This window comes from Macrobrachium rosenbergii, chromosome 1 (assembly GCF_040412425.1).
Source record: "Macrobrachium rosenbergii isolate ZJJX-2024 chromosome 1, ASM4041242v1, whole genome shotgun sequence".
Lineage (NCBI taxonomy): Eukaryota > Metazoa > Arthropoda > Malacostraca > Decapoda > Palaemonidae > Macrobrachium > Macrobrachium rosenbergii.
In genome coordinates this window covers 34,731,811-34,749,669 of record NC_089741.1, presented here as the reverse complement: position 1 = coordinate 34,749,669, position 17,859 = coordinate 34,731,811, and the positions used below count along the sequence as shown (strand labels likewise).

Below are 17,859 nucleotides of genomic sequence, written 5' to 3'. Positions count from 1 at the left end.
TTCAGATGCAGTAGGGATACGGGTCTTTGCAACTAGCAAGTCATAATTTATGAATATGTTTTGCATCTGAATGTAGCCATGGTAGCTTTGATATTGGCTGCTAAGGGTATTACTTAAATGTTGGTTTGAGGCTCCTTATAGGTGATTAATATCTTTATATTAATCTTACCCTTAGTGGATATTGGTATAATTCCTGATTGGAAATTACTCATGTTTTGTGGCATTTACTTTGGACTTACTATTTCAGGAGGGGACTTGGTGAACTTGATGTCCAACTATGATGTACCAGAGAAGTGGGCCAAATTTTACTGTGCTGAGGTAGTTTTGGCATTAGATGCAATTCATTCCATGGGATTTGTTCACAGGTGAGTTGTAGTTTCTTGCTGGTCTTTGGAGGCTTTAGTGTAATTTGCATGACGACTGATCATTGTTAAGTACTTCATTGATAAAGTACTTGGTTGTAATAATTTTCTACCTCATGTCAGGATTGAATCCCAGACCCCTCTAGTGAAAGAGAAGGGCAAAACCAATAAGGCCACAGATGTGTAAAGAAAGTGGGGCCGAGGGGTTACCTGGGAGGCTGATTTCCAATTTCCTAAATGGCCTCTATGGTATGGTTGGTGGCTGCCTTTTGTCTCACTTGAGTGGGCCTGGATTAGATCTGAAAGTGAGGTATTAACATACATTTATATTTTAGCTCGTTAGTGTGTGTTGGTTTCCAGAATTTGGTAGTATTGCTTCTTGCAGTACACAGTAGGCTTGTGATTTATCTTACTCTGAGGTTTTGTAGGTTGATGCACCTTTTTAACTAAGTAAAATCCTACTTAAAGCATGAAATTCTTGCTGCTCTGTATGTGGACCTACTGTCGTTTATTTTGTAAATGTCACCTTGTCCAGGTGTTGAGGTTGTGGACAGATATAAAGAAAGGGGACACATTGCAATGAAAATACTTTTAGAATTCAGGAAAACAGTCTGTCGGTTGCATAACTAGGTTTGCTATTATGAAAAACCTTTTCAACATTGTGCTGAGGAAAATATGCCTCAAGTGATGTAATTCAGAATACAGCATCAAACCAGAGGGAGTGCATATGTCTTTTTGTCCATAAATACTAAGGAATAAAATTCTAATTGCAGTAAGAGTTGCAAGTGTTGTCACTTTGCAAGTTGCCTTAGGTTTTTGTGAAGCAGGAGTAATACTTGCCCTTATATTCATATTAGATGGAAATCTTTGACAGTTAAGAGATAATGCAATTTGTATTTCCAAGGAAGAGTTGAGAAATTATCTGTTGTAATTTGACTTGAAACATTATTCCTTGACAGAGATTTCAAGCCTCAAATGAGAGCGGTTTTTAAATTTAACCAAAGGGAAAAACGTATTGTGTCTTTGATTTTCAGTGTAAAACATGTTGGTCAGGTAGTTTTTAAAATTCCGTTGTTGTCATTTTGGGTTTTATTCTAGTGGATCATGTTAAGGCCCATGTTGGGTGTAAATTTTACTTGTTGGGGGACGTAAGAATGATCCTGTTTAATAATTGTATTATACTTGACAATGGTAATTGTTTTGCTTAGTGTTTGGATGATCATGAATGTGTTTTGTTTATAGAGATAGGAATAAGGATAAGAAATATCACTGTCCTTTCACTTTCTTGTTGCAGTTGGAACTTTTTAATGAGACATTAAAGAAACCAGTAATTTTGGCAATTCACCTGTGTCCAGTTTTTATTTTTTTCACTTTCCTTTTATATTAGAACTTCATTCAAGCTAGCCCTGTTGTGGTGGGCACCAATATCTTAAATTTCATGTGGATGTTATGCCTTTTAATTTAAAACATCTCAAGTAGTTTTCATAGATGATTATTATAATTAAAGGGTAATGCAATGAGATCAAGTTGCATTGGTAGGCTTCTATAGGTAGGATTTTTTTTTTTTTTTTTTTTTTGAAGTACAGCAAATTTTGTATCCCATTAAAACTGAAAAACACCTTGGATAGATGACCATTGGCTTGAAAACTAACAGTCTGTGTCCTTCATTGTTTTCTGTTAACAGACATTCAAAAGCTCCCTAGTTTGTGATCATGATTGGCTTCACAAGGTTAACCAAAGCTGATCATCTTTCCTTCTTAATTGTAACAGCATCTTGAAAGCAAAAAGTTGTGCTGCTGTATGAAAGAATAGTATATAAAAGCTTGTTTCAGTAATTGTGTATGAATTATTTCATAAAAGTGCATCACATATATATTTCACATTCATGAGCTTCAAAGGCCCCGTCACAAGTCTTGCATGACGGACAGTAGAGTGGACGAAGTCGTGTGTATGCTTCATATGGAGACAAGTCTTCCAACAGTCAACTGCCTTATTTTTTATGTATGTGCAGCATTTTGAGGTGGAGGCATCTCTAAAGGCATCTGAGCCTCCTAACAGGACATTTTTTGGGCGTTGAAGTCTTCACAATCCTCTTAACTGCTTACTGTCTTTCCTCTGGCATTTGCCTCTTTGAGATGGATCAGCGACCCTCATGTTCTTTAGCTTGGCCACTCTTATTATAGGTTGGAGTTCATGAGGCTCGCATTTTATAGCTTTCTTGCTAGAGAAGACTGATTGTAGGCAGCTCAAAGCAATCTGCTGAACCCTTCATCATTTCCTCATGTTTCTTCTCACATTGAAAACAGAGCACCTACTTTACCAATATAGAGCTTTTCTCCTTTTATCTTCAAAGGATGTAAGACTGGCAAAGGTGCAGCCAGACTATTCCTCTCCGAAGGATGTTCCAGGAAGCACGTATTGAGAAATAAAATTTTACTGGCGCGGATTAGGTATGCTAATTCCTTGTAGCGTTGTGATGCAAGCAAGACATCTTTGGTTCAGTTCCTCAGCCAGGAATTCAGTTTTTCCACATCTCTATTTTCCACATACAACCTGAATGTCTATACATAAGGTGCCAAACATACTTCACTGTTTTTACCCTTGGGATGTATTGCAAAAAGTTTGGACTCATTTGTTATGACCACAAGGCAGGTATTATCTGCATCATGTGGGGCATGAGAATTCTTCTTCCTCTTCTTATCTCATCTCTTTTCTGGTGTCACGAAGGGACAGTTGTGTCTTAATGGCTTTCTTAATGTTTTATTTATGCATCACCTAATACTTGCAGTGCTGGGTCGTTTTGGCCTAAAAATTCACAAATCAGATATATGGCATCCGTAGAAAGATGGACCTTTGAAGGTACTTACTGATTGGTCTGGTACATAACAGTAAGTGCCTATTCTTAATAATAATTAAAATAATCTTTTTGAAACATTAGAAGGATTAATCATCTACAGACACCTTGTTTTAGTGCTTTGAGTATGGGTGGGTTCTCTACATGTAAATTCCCAGTCCCTCTTTGAGCCTTTGGTTACTTTATAATCCGGAACCCATTTTCATCCTATAGTTCACTGTCAGACACTTCTTGGAAATCCAGCTGCTCATTCTTTTCCACCCAAATTGAAATTAGTGTTGTATATGATTAGTGGATTTTGTGTTGAGACAAATCCAATGTAAAAAAAAAAAACTTTTCATAGTAACCGATTGCTCATATAACAAGTTCCCTTCTTTGTAGGCTTGCTGATTTCTCGTGGCTTATGGTCCAAACTAGATGAACAGTGAGGCAATTGTCTGCTTGGAATCTGTGTGTCCAAGAGGCTCATGTCTTGGGGCTACTACTGCTCTTTTGTTAGAGACAAAGGACCGCAGTGTTTTGACATATGAAGACTGTGAATGTGGGGCATATATGGGTTGTAGTTTTGTATGAAAAATTCAGTTAATTGTGGAAAAATTGGATTTTCTGTGACAGATAACAAATTTAGGGATTTCCCCACTACCATCCTAATTGGTTGCTGCAACCTTGTTACATTCTATAAGCAAGGGAGTGAATGAGTTTGTCTCAGTGTGAGCTCACACTGCTGTCAAGGAGCATGCAAGGCATTCTATACTGAAACTGGTCTAGTTGCTGAAACTGATGACCAAAAGCAGCGCAAAGTAGGGGTGTTTTCCGTGTGATTATGTAAAGGTAATTTGTGTAAACTACATATCTTTTTCTTTACTTCTAAACTTATAGCTGGAAATAACTTAGTAAGTACAAATATAGTGTTAATCTTGGAAGTGACAGGGCATGAAGCATAATTTTATTGTTCCATTAAATACCTAACTTGAGTTTGGTTCATTTTGGACCTTAGTAGGGGATTTTTCAAGATCTTAGAGTATTCAACTTGTAACTAGCATGGACTGATGATAGAATGTTTTGAAACATTTTTGTATTGTGAGGCACTTTAGAACTTTAGCAATGTTTTTCAATTTTATCTTTGCAAATAATTTTGTGATTTTGTTTTTTTTTTCACTATTGATTCCTAGTTTGTTTGTTTTTACTCTAGGGATGTTAAACCAGACAACATGTTGCTCGATATTAGTGGTCATCTTAAATTAGCAGATTTTGGTACCTGTATGAAGATGGATAAGGTAAGATTTTTCATTATTTTGACAAGGCACTGATCACATTTTTAATTGAAATGATAACTGCAACATTGGAAATTTCAGTTGTATTTTATGTTGCTCTGAAAGTCACAGTATCATTTGTGTTAAATTAGCCATATGTTTTATATTTTTAACCTTGTTATTATGTATTTTTAATGAATTTAGATTAATTGAATATGTTATTACATATTTTTAATTAGTTCAAAAGATCAGCTTCATTAGATTTGTTTTAAATTATTTTCTTTTTCAAGTGTGCTGTGTGCCTGATGACTATTTGTGTCATACAAATGATAGGTCTTTTATTTTTACTTATGCCTTGATGCCCTTTTAAGAGCATAATGATGTTGAAATGCTTCCTAAACTAGTAAAGCAATAGGTAGTGCAATGATAGAAAAACTAGATCTGCCAGTGTCAAATGTATTCCTCTGAATATCTGTTAGAGATAGAATTGTGCTGTTTTTCTTAATTTTTAAGAGTAAAATTGTGAGGTTTATATGGAAAAACGTACAGTATTCATATTAGCAGTATAAACAGACGTCTGTATTGTATACATCTCTGGTTTAGAGACTGAATCAAGGAATGGTGGTGTTTTGGCAGGTGAGATGTTCCTCTCTCCCGCCAAGTTATCAGTGGACAAGACCATTGATAACTTGCTTCCTTAGTGTATGCTGCTGCTTGATACTTGGTTTATCTTTTTGTAACTTGATATCAAAGCTTAAGTAAAAATGAAATGTTTGTTTTTGTAGAACTTAGTAAATTACTGTAATTACTGAAAAATTGACAGTTGTACTTGTTTCACTGCATATTTGTAATTTATTTCATTACAGGATGGGCTCTGTGGAGGTCAGATACTGCGGTTGGGCATGCCAGACTACATTTCCCCAGAAGTCCTCAAGTCTCAGGGTGGTGAAGGAGTGTATGGCCGTGAGTGCGATTGGTGGTCTGTTGGAGTTTTCTTATATGAAATGCTGGTCGGAGACACACCGTTCTATGCAGACTCTCTTGTTGGTACATATGGAAAGATCATGGACCATAAGAATTCTCTCTCAAGTTTCAGAGGATATAGAGATAACATCAGAGGCTAAAAGTCTCATCTGTGGTTTTCTAACTGACAGGTTGGTAATGCTTGGTATTTAGAGGTGATTCTGTGTACTGTATATATGCTGGCATGTCACCTTTTGTGTTTTGTGTGTTTTAAGAGGTGGGATCATAAAGAGCTGTTGAACACTCACGGATTAAGACTTAAATTCTACTCTGCAGTGCCATCCTCATTGGTTTTCATGTTGTTGATGATCCTCAATTTCTGTGCATATATATGTCTTTTTATTCTTTTTTTTTTGTTTCCTTCTGTTTCACCACAATTGTTTACCCTATGTATGGACATTTTTTTTCTTTTGGAAGAGTGCTAAGTAAGCTCTACACTTCATATGGTTTTCTGCATTACTTTGAATGTATAATGCTAATAATACTAAATCTTCAAATCTTGTCACAAATGAGTTTTTCATCTTTTGTAGATAAGCATTTTCTATCCATATACAATTATCCAGTGAAATGTTCTTTTACCGAAATAAATTTAGTTTCATAACTTTTCAATGATGTCTCTTTTTTTTTCATTTTCAACAGGTTAACAAGATTGGGTGGCAATGGAGTGAATGAAATTAAAGGCACAAGTTTTTCCTCAATGACCAATGGACATTTGATACCATACGAGATTGTAAGTAGCAGAGAGTCGTTTGTTTATGTTTATTGTTGTGAATGTAGTTATTTGATGTTTATATCGTAGGTCTAGCAAACAGTGGTCAAGTTGAAAGGAATTCATAGCGGGTGAAATTATTGTAAGTACAATAACATAATTTGGAATGTGAATGCATTTTTTTGGAAAGTGGTAGAAGGGACTTGTGAGTTGTTTAGCAAACTTCCACTGAAGAAAATGCCCACTAATGGAAAGTAAGGTGCCTGTATGCAGATGATTTTTTTCCTCCTTATGCAAATGTGAAACAAAGTTGCTGCAAGCCTTAACAGATTAGAACAGATCAGGAAATGTAGTTGTGGTAGACAGCTGAACTCGAGCAAAATGGAGACCTTGTTAATTCTCTGGTCTCTCACTTTTGTCTTAGGAGGATATTTAAGGAAGGATGTGCAGGTAATTCTTTTCTTTGTTGCCCAGAATTCGTGAATAAATCGATCTGTTAAAATAAATAGTTTGACTATATTCACTGTTTTAAGATTTTATTTGATAGACAGGAATAGCATTGTAAACAGAGGTACTAGCAGTTTTATCTGTTGTCATGTAATGCTAATTTCTGTATATGACTGATTATGATGAAAATAGAGCTGAAAGTTATTGTTTTGGCTCTAAAGGTGACAGGTTTCTTTAGGGTCATTGCGTGGGTTGTGATCAAAGGGACAATCTTTTCTTGCAATTATCTCCTAAGTATTCCCAATCATTTTTCCTACAGATTTATATTTGCTTTTGTATGGTCAATGATTTGGGAGCTATCCAGTTGCTTTTCACTAAAAAAGATGTTTTGGCATAGGGTTGCAAGCTGGGTGGAATGCAGTCCCTTGAAATGTTTCACCTATTACTATAGGTGAATAATTTTCCATGAAGATTGGTCATATTGAATAATTCCAATCATGTACGCAGGGACTGTACAGCATTTTACTGTAAATAAATGGTAAAAATGGTCAAGGTAAAATGTAAGAAGTTGGACAGGTAGGAGGGAAGCAAAAGGAAGACATGAAAATACATCATTTTTTTTTATGGTACAGGTGTACCGCCAGTTGTTCCTGATCTAGATGGTGATGCAGATACAAGCAATTTTGATGAAGTTGAAAATGAAGATTCACCTGAAGAGAGCTTTCCAGTACCAAAGGCCTTTGTGGGAAATCATTTGCCATTTGTTGGTTTCACATACTCTAAAGATTATAGGTAAGAAAACATTTATCATACTGTGCTTGCTGAACTGCCATTGCAAAAATAAAAAGTAGTGAAAGGGGGGGATGTGACACACTTTGTTAGAAGGAGAAACAGAGATGTAAATTTGAAAACTATTAGAACTCCTTTATCATTAAATGTTTAAACCCTCTTCGTTTTTGTATGCTACTCTTGTATAAACCCTAAATTTCTTGCATTCATTCATAAGGTTAAATAAAGTACAAGCCTCGTTATGAAGTGTAAGACGTTATGTCTTGCTATTTTTCATACAGAATACTGACTAACTAGTCCGTTGTTTAGTGAAAAGTTGATCTCAGAATACTGCAGATGCAAAAACTCTTCATTATGAAAACAAATAGTCATGAAGCTTCAAACACTTTCCTGCTTTGATCATTACAAGTAGATGTAACTTACAAATTGTGGGCACAAAGTATTGATGGTTTTAAAGAAACACTACCAAAGAACACTTAAGTACTTGAGGAACAAGAAACTATAAGAAAGTAATGTTTTAACTTGAAGGAAAATTGATAATTTACAAATTTTGAGGGTTCTGGTTTTAACTCATTTTTAAGTCAAATAAGTTTTGGGTGCTGTATTTAGAAAAATTGCAGTGTAAAATTTAAACTAATTACTGGGCTTCAGTGTAAAATTTAAACTTATTACTGGGCTTCAAAATTTTTCTGGTTTTGTAGTAGCTGTACTTTGTATGAAGTCTTAAAATGAGACTTTCCACACACAAGTGATTGTATATGACATGAATCAAAATACAGATGTCAAGGTTCTGTTGCTTTGGAGGGATAAAAATCAAGAGGAATTAATGGTTTAAAGGACTTGATTATGTATTTGTGAATGGGGACGCTTAGTTAAGGGGCATTGTACAGGACTAGAGAATAGTAGTGTTCCATGAGTTTGAAGTTAGTTAAAATCATTATTTAATTTGTGTGATGAGCAGACGTCATAAGTGTGTTAATGCTAGGATCTTGGGATGGTGCTAAGCATGGATTGGGAATGCTTTTGGTAAAGAGCTTTTTGTTCTTTACAGATTGCTAACCTCTCCAGACAAGCCTGATGGGAAGCGAAATCTGGTAAGCGCATTTTATTTTATTTTATGAATAGATCTTGAATATTTAATTTTCAGTGTTTTTCTCTAGTATGTCATATACCTTTGTAGATTTAAAGGGACTTTTAGAAACTCCTCATTACCTTGTATTAAGTGTTCAGTTACTGTAGACTATGCAAGTATACCCTTCACTTGTATTTTTCCATGATATGTTCTGTCTTCCCCTCATATTTTTCTCTCTGGTAATTTAGTCAGGTCAGGTTGTTTGGTGAAACATGTAAGGGAAAGCAATTCAGGAACTAAACTTATGATGTTTTCCTCCTCTTTCTATAAGGAAAACACATAGGATTTGTGTAGCAAAGAGAAAAATATCTAAAAAGAAGGAAAAGGTATTACATGTATTACATATTGCCTTTTATGAACATTCACCCTATCCTGTCCTACATTCAGCCACAATGTTTAGTTTAGTTAATTTGCCTTTAGCACTGTTGAATGGGAAGATTATTGGTACAGCTTTTCAGTGTATTGTGAAAATGGAAATTACCATCTTATCAGAGCCAGTTACTTTGGTACAGTTTTTGGAAGGGTAGACCTATTGTGTATTAAGGGTTTATTCGGAAAAACAAACTTAAGATTTTAAACAATTGTGTGGTTCTCACTCTGTACCACTTAGTTCTTCTTTTTACAAGGACCTAATGTAAGGCTACAGAGTGAGAAATTTTTTAGAATGTAATTTTGGGAGCAGGTCAGTGGATATGCACATTCAGGACTCCTGAAATAAGGTCCTTTTGAGAAGTAAATGAAATATATTACTTTAGAATAAAATAATTACTCACAGTTGCTACTCATCATGAGTGCTTATTCTAATACAGATCCTTGAGAGTTCTGGAAATGTGAGATTGAAGGCACACGAGAACCGTAATTTGTCATGTGTGCAATTACTGCTGTTCAGATGGATTGGAGCATTGGCAGGAGGGCTGCCCATGATTTCACCCATCCCTGGATTATAGTTTTTGTCTAATAGTCCCACCTTCTCTTCATCTCCCTTCCCCGTGTGGCCTGTGGATTCATCGTTCCTCTTGTTTTAAATGAGAAGAGAATTATAAATATCTAGCTCTTTAATAATTTTCTGACTTTTTATTGCCTCTCCTCTTGTCATTACCTGTACACACCATCTGTGTATTTAAGATCTCCTGCTTTTGAACGCTACATCTCTCAGAAGCTACATATGTAATGCTATCTTCCCAGTGGTGTGCAGCCCAGATTTGAGGGATTTTGCTCTCCTCCGCCTTAAAGTTTCCACTGGTTAGAAAAATTAGAGGGCTTGTGGTTAGAAGCTTTTGAAACGTAAATTGAAAACAAAAACTTGTAATTGAATCCTTAAGTCTACCCTTTGAAATACTGAGGTAATAGGCCTAGCAAGGCTGTAGAATTTAGATTCAGTCTCCTTTTTCAAGCGTGCTTTTTGTACCACGAACATAAAGAGACAATTGTTTATGATAATACCCTCTACCTTTGACCATTGGTAAACCATTCAAAGATAGGATGGCAAGGAAAAATGAAGACAACGGATGTTACAGTTTATTAAATACGTACCATTTCTGTGGTGTATAACAGCTGTGCAAGTATCACTAGCCCCACAGTTGAAATCATGATCCTGACTTGGGTGGGCGAGTAAGAACACTTTTTGGTTATTGAGTAAACTGTGTGATTTAATAGAATGAACATATGTAATTAATATAAATATATATATATATATATATATATATATATATATATATATATATATATATATATATATATATATATATATATATATATATACATACATACATAATTAATTGTTTCATTTTGTAATGATGCAGTTTGTGTAAAAATTCAATATAGATTGGTTTGTCAACTCATAAAAGATAATTTAAACAGAACAAGTTAAAAATTTCATGTTGGTTGATAGGGTAATAACTAGTTAACCATTATTAAACCTAAGTTCAGCTTGTCATGATGAGTAATACGTTCTTTATCTTCTGCACTGAAGTGCTTGAAATCCAAAATTGTTTTTGTCAAGTTTTAAGTAAAATATGTCACTGTCATTTCTTTAACCAGAAATTGAAGAAAAACTGAAATTGTCGGGTTCAGGTTATGATTCGATAGATTAGGGTGTGAAAGAAAGATTTTTATATTTCTTTACTTCTTTCTGTGGTATTTTACCATTAACTTTGGTATTTTACCCAAAACTGTCAAGAATTGTAGGATTACAAAGATTTGGTTTGGAGATTGTAAGCAGTTTTGTAGTAGGTATTTTGATTTTTAAGTGTAAGCCAGAAAGGCATTATAAACATTCATGTTCAGAGTACAGCTTTTTGCAACAAGAGATTTGAGATGAGCTGAAGTTTTTTCCCATGTGCTTATCTTTGAAGGTACTAGGTACTTAGCTTTCCCTGTTTATAGATTTAGATTGCTTTCCCAGTTAGCTATATTGCTATTCCCTGGAGATTGCATGTATGTATAGGTGTGGTTTTATTTATACCTGTATTTAATCAAAATTGCTTTCTTTAATGATTTTTGGCAGTTTTTAGATGTACAGTAGTTATTATGTACTCAGGGTTCTGTACATGATTACTCATAATTATGCTTTTATGGTGATTTGTGACAGTGGCTGTCCTCAGAGAATAGTTTAGTTTTTAGCTGCAGCTGAATAATAATAATGTTTGGCTGACACATAATATTTGCTTATAACAGTAGTGCTCTTCCTACAGAATACACTGATTTGGGATTGGATAAAGGTATGCATATTATAACTAGTTACCATAAAGTTACTCTCTAAGAATGTTGTGCTGTGATTTGCAAGTTGTTTTATGTTTTTGTAGGTTTTACATTATTTAAGTCTCTTTGCCTGGGAGATTTACTCGCTCCTTATGTATATACCACAAGTTAAGCTTTGATTTTCTAATAGTTTTGAGTTCTGCATAGTTTGTGGTTATCTTGTATTGTTTTTGCTACTTCAGTGAGGTAAAGCATGTTTGAAGAAGAAAAAGTGTCTTGACCAAACCAGTGTCAGAAAATTAGTGCACGTATGCTTTTCTTTTAACTGCATTGATGAACCTCACCCTGTTATTATTATTAGATGATATGTTGGGAAAAGGAATTTGCATATTCTCTGCAGGTATAGTTATCAAAATAGTCTTCCGTTTGGCTGATGAGTCCACCATGTGTACCAGCAAACTGCATGGCATATCAGTCTGTGCTATACAGTCCAGAAACTGACAGTCATGCCAGTGGGTCTCATCACTTCCTGACTTCCTCAGGGATTTTCAATATCCAGGTTGCATTGACTTTTCACTGGGGTTCTTTTATCCACTCCCTTTCAGCCAGTGCTGTTGTTTCACCTCTTCAGCTCATGATTTCCCCTGCTCTGGGAATTCTGTAACCTTCAGTTATAAAGAAACACTGAAAGGGTCTAACTTCTATCAAAGAAAATTGAAAGTGTCTATTTTCCTGTCCAAGGCAATGACTTGCTTAAAAGAAAGGCTCAGAAGGCAATTTTATCTCTTGAGCAGCATTCCCAGCCTGAGAAGAACCCTAAAAGGGTTCAGAGGTCTGGTTAAACAAATCGTTTATAACTAACCCTTGAACAGCATGCTACAAGTTGTAGCTCCCCCCTCTCTCTCTCTCTCTCTCTCTCTCTCTCTCTCTCTCTCTCTCTCTCTCTCTCTCTCTCTCTCTCTCTCTCTCTCTCTCTCTCTCTCTCTCTCTCATAATGAGACAGACAGTCATGTTATGACATATATTTTCTTGTTCTCATCCCTAATTTAGCTTATACTTAAGACTGCTACTCATTGCACACCATTGGCTATTAGTGCCCACATATGTTTTTGTGAATGGGACACTCTTAATCATTTACAGGTAGTGCAGCTCTTTTCCACTTCATCCAGACTACAGTATTGCTACTCGTTTTAGTGTGGTGACCCCTTGATACCAGCTGTATTCCCTAACTAATGGTTTTCCTTCCATTACATCATTTGCAGTCATGTGCGTCATATACCATCTGTTTCTTTGCCCTGACTGGACGTTTTCCTTTTTTTCTCTTTGGGTTGCCATAAGTGTGGTTTTCTCTGGTTTATTTTTAGTCCTTTTCCTTCTTCTCTTTCAACACTTAAACATCTCTTCTAAGTCATTTTCCTCTTGGTCATATAATAGTTTTATTGTTCAGTTTAACTGATGTGGTATTGCATGTAAAGTATGTAGGCCAAGGATTTTATCTCATAACGTTTCCATTATTCAATTGTAATTTTGTCTGATACAAGGTTTGATTTGCTGTAAGAGCATTTTAACACAAAGGAGAAAGTTTATGGGATCTGTTGGTGCTGTTGATTACTGATCACAATTTTGTATTTTATTAAGATGTCTATCCTACTCAGATAGTGTGCTTCTGCCCTAGTATATGTTCAAAGTGTTTCTGTACTTTGACTAACTTCAAAATGCTACAACTATTCTTTTGTCATTTCTAGTCCAGTGTGTTTTCTACAGTAGATTCAGTCTGCCTGGTGTAAATGCGTTTATTGCAGATATCTCTTTCATGAAGTGTTGCACGGTAACCATAATGTTTCTTTGAGAATTGAAGGAAAGGAAATATGCATTTAGAGGTATTTTAGTAGTGCAAATTGCAATGTGAAAGTAGTTGCCAATTTGCTAAACTTTGCTTCATGATGTAGAGTTGATATTTTCGCATGGTCAATCTTGAGCGTTTGGTTCTAAATCCTCTAACAGCAGTCATTTCTTTCAGACAAATGACGGGACAGATGCCAGTGAGTTGCCAGGACTAAGAGCACAGTTGGAGCACCAGAGGAACATCATTGACGAGTTGGAAAATAAGCATAAACGGCAATACTGCAGCTGGAGACAGTTACGAGGAAGGACCAGGAAAAGCAGCAGGAGCGAAGGGATCTTGATCGCAAGCTTGCAATTTTACAACATGACCTTAAGGAAGCTCAAAGGAAGGCAAGTCCTTTGGCCATTCGATGTCGAGTTTTTAACCAGGTGTTTTTTTATTGATACGTCCAGTATACGTTAGTGATGATTATGCAGTTTGATTTTTGTGACATTAACCCAAGTGTTACGTATTTTCCTTGTTAATGTCCTTGTTTGGGTAATGTTTTTGTGTAATAGGAGAAATAAATAATTAGTTTCAATGGTTTTATTGAAAATTTGGTTGAATATGCATCGCATTTGTCTTTTATCGACAGAGATGAGAATTATGTACCATTATGCATGATGTTCTTTATTATGTTATTTTCTTACTATTTCCCTGGGAAATGTGAATGAGGAACAACAACTTTAGCTAAAATTCCTGTTAAAAAAAGGCAGGCTTGTGTTACAAGTAATGCTGGGTATCTTGACAGACAAGAAATTCAGACATTTGAGAAAGTACTTGATCATGTTCTCATTTGAATAATCCGTATTAGGGCAACCCACTTCAGTACATTGAAAGTTTATATTCAAAGAAATAAGAAAGATGGTAACTTATTTGATTTTTACTTTATTTATTTTTTCTTTATCAGGCTGATTATGAGGGCGATTGTAGGAGGAAACTTGATGGACTATACCAAGAGCTTAAGAAGAAGTTGGAAGACGAGCAAAACAAACGAACGCGAGATTTTGTCGTCAGCCTTACAAACAAATGATAAATTGAACTCTTTGGAAAAGCAGGTGAGTGCTTACAAGTAATACAATATGTGGCACAAAATCGTCACAATCATCATCATTAACACTTATAACATCTTGATGCTCTGTCATGGTATCAGACACAGCATATGTTCTTTTTTATGCATTATGCGGGTAGAAGTTTGTTTCTGATGGGTACCTTTCTGTGTTTGGATTCTTGGAAATAAAACACATTGGGTGGTACGAGCTGATACGGTATCTAAGATAGTAAATATTAAAGCCTTCCACTGTGAAAAGAAAGCAACCTATGTTGTATGCTTTAGGAAAGTGGCATGTCTTGCTCTTACCATGTCTGTAGTATCCAATGTATTTGCAAGATTGATATGGTCGAACCATGGCAATTTTTGTTCCATTTGAATAGGATTGGGCATACATCCATACATTGTATTGTGGGTAATGGTACACCATAGCTTGCTTAGTGTGATGGGGTTGATAAAGGTAAATGATATTATGCCTGCCCCAGATAATATTAGAGTGGTTGTACTCCTTGGTAAATCTGTTAGTGATATTCAGAAGAGACTTTTTTTTATGGATTTAGAGTTGATTTGGTAATTACTTTTCAAAAGGTGTAAGTTGCACAAAATGGCTTGCTATCCTATAATGTAGTTTCATGTAAATTGGATACTGTAATGGTATCAATAACTTGAGATTGTCTCCTGTTTTCTATTTTATGTTGTGTAACTGATTTTCACCTAATGGAATCCTTTAATAATTTTGTGATTGATTGGTTTTTTCCTTATAACTTCTCAGATAAAAGAGGTACAAGATAAGCTGAAGAGTGAATCAGACTCCAATACAAGGCTTATTAAGCAGAATGCCGAGTTGACTGTCATCAACCAACAAAAAGAGACCTCTTTAGCAGAGTACATGGACAAGTTGGCTGGGATTCAGACATTAGAGACACCCTTGAGTGTGATTTGGTAAACTTACAAGCACTCCTGGATAAGAGAGAGCTCAGAAGAATCATCAGACTGATCTTTTGCTCATGCAGAAAATAAAATTCAGGCTTTGCAAGCTAAGGTAGGTATCGCTGTCTGGTTGGCGCTGTGAAACATAAACTGTAAACTTGAAATGTTCTTGAGATATTGCTTATGAAACTGAGTTCTTTGCATATTTTTATCAATATTTCAAATCACACTGTTCCACGATGGACTTAAAATAACTTCATGGCTTTCAGCTTGAAACTGCTTTCGAGAGAGAAACTTTGGCCCGGAAAGAAGCTGACAAGGTGTCTGATCGTTTAGTTCAATTAGAAAAGGACAAAACATCTCTGGAATTGGAGTTAAGAAGTATGACAAATAGGTATGAGCAGGAGGCAAAAGCCCTGCGGGAGGCCAATTCTGCTGCCCCTACAAACCACCAGACAAGTGCTCAAGCCTTGGCAGGTATTGATTTTTCCAGTGAGGTATTACTTGTAAAGTTATGTACTTGTTAGGGAAACTACCAAACTCCTTAGTTATTATGAAATCTGCCTAAGGGTTTTGTTCTGTAGTGAGAGGTGAAAATTGAAGCAAGGTTAAATGAAATAAGTTATGCAGGTAGGTGGTAAGATGAAAAGGAGAAGATAAAGAGAAAGGATAAAAAGCCTATAATTAATTAAGCAGTACCATACATATTCATTGAAACTTCCCTTGAACTCCACGCTTGTAGATTTGTCATGTAGGCTTTCTCCTAATTTCCTGACAACAGTATTTTTATCTTTAAATTAATAAATTGCTATGATTTTTTGAGACAAAAAATATAAAGGCAGAATAAAAGCAAATCTTCCATCTCATACTATTTGATAATGCAGATCTTTTTAGGCAAGCCCAAGGGAAGTTGAGAATTTTTTACTACACTATGTACTGTAGAGAGATTTGTGTGTGTGTGTGTAACATTTCAAAGATAATTTGCAGAGTGATATTTTAGGACTTATGAGTGGTATACTATGTATTTTCATTTTATTTACAGCATTGCAGGAGCGCCTGAATGATGAAGAGAAACAAAAAGCGTCAACAAGCGGAAGCATCTAGTCAAGAGAAAGAACGTCAGAATTCTATGTTGAGCGTTGATTACAGGCAGTTGCAACAGCAGCTCAACAAGTTAGAAGGGGAGCACAGGCAGGAGTGTGAAAAGGTTCGTTTACTTGATTTTAATGAGTTGGCCCAAATTTGTACTTTGGCATTGCAACTATTTTATCATAAACTCTTAAAGAACTTTGAGAGGTTATTTTGTAGTTAATTCTCTCCCTTCCTAACCTTTTTTGTCATAAAACAGATATAATTATTTGTGTGATTGAAATTGCTTATAATTTATATCCATGTTGCAGGTGAAAACGCTTCAGAAACAAATTGAAACTGAAAGTGAAAAACGAGCAACAATTGCAAGTGATCTTCAGACCCAGACATCAGAATTGTCTCTCCTGCGCACGAGGGAGAAACAGTTGATGCGGGACCTTGAAGAACTGAAAGAGATGCGATCCAATCTGGAGGAAGAGCTGCACAAACTCAAAACTCAGAAGTCTGTTGACGATGTGCAAATGAGGGAGCTTCAGGACACTCTAGAAGCTGAACAGTATTTTTCAGTGAGTATTTCGAGTGCCTCATTTTTATTGTCATAGATCGTTGTATGTAAAGCACTTGCGTTCCTCTTCATGGGCACAGCTGCAGATAGTTTGGGGAAATTTCCTTTGTAAAATGAAGTGCTTTGTTTTCTTGAGTAGTTCTCTTTGTCAAAATCTTCTGATTATGTTGATTCTTGAGTCAAAAGCCTGCCAAAAAAGAGGATTGGTCACTATATATGAAAAAATTACCTTTATGCTTTTAGAAAGAATTAATTAAAAGCCTGAAGTAGGTAACAGCAACCAGTCATATAAAAAAAATCTCTCTCTCTCTCTCTCTCTCTCTCTCTCTCTCTCTCTCTCTCTCTCATGACATTTTCTATATTTTACAGACACTCTACAAGACTCAAGTTCGCGAACTCCATGAAGAAGTGGATGAAAAACACGGCAAGTGATGGAACTCGAAGAAGAGCGAACTAGTTTGACACACCAGTTGCAGTTGGCAGTAGCTAGAGCAGACTCTGAAACATTGGCGCGCTCAATTGCAGAAGAGACTGTGGCAGAGCTGGAGAAAGAAAAAACTGTGAAAGAATTAGAGATCAGGGATTTGTTATCAAAACATGAGTCAGACATGTCAGAGAAAGAAACTGCATATAATGAGGTAAATAGTTGTTTTCTGTGCTATTGTGGTTTCAGTCTTCACAAGCTGGTTTTGCTTTGAGGAATTACCATAGCTGTTTTGCAGTTTCACAAATGGTTTATTCACCTTATGGGTACATAACCTTACATAAAATTTTTCAATTTCAGGTTAAAGCAAGAGAAGAGGAATTAAGTAAGACCTTTGAGAATATAAAACAAGAAAAGGAGGCATTAAATGCGCAAGTTCAAAGCCTAGAAGAAGGTGAGCTTAGTTTTTCGCTTAGTTGTGCAGTAAAGCTTTTCCACAGACTGTAGATACATCTCCTTAGAAGTTGTAAAACTATCCAAAGCACTCTCACATAATATAGACCTATTTCCTTAAGTGGTTGTTGCTTTTGCCAAAATATCATTTATATCTAACCTTGGGTTGGATCATCATACTTAGATGATCACA

General features: G+C 35.7%; 1 pseudogene; it reads left to right on the top strand.

The window, feature by feature from the left end:
- Nucleotides 1–17,859, top strand: part of LOC136840164 (rho-associated protein kinase 2-like) — a 42,920-nt pseudogene that overhangs the window by 1,978 nt on the left and 23,083 nt on the right.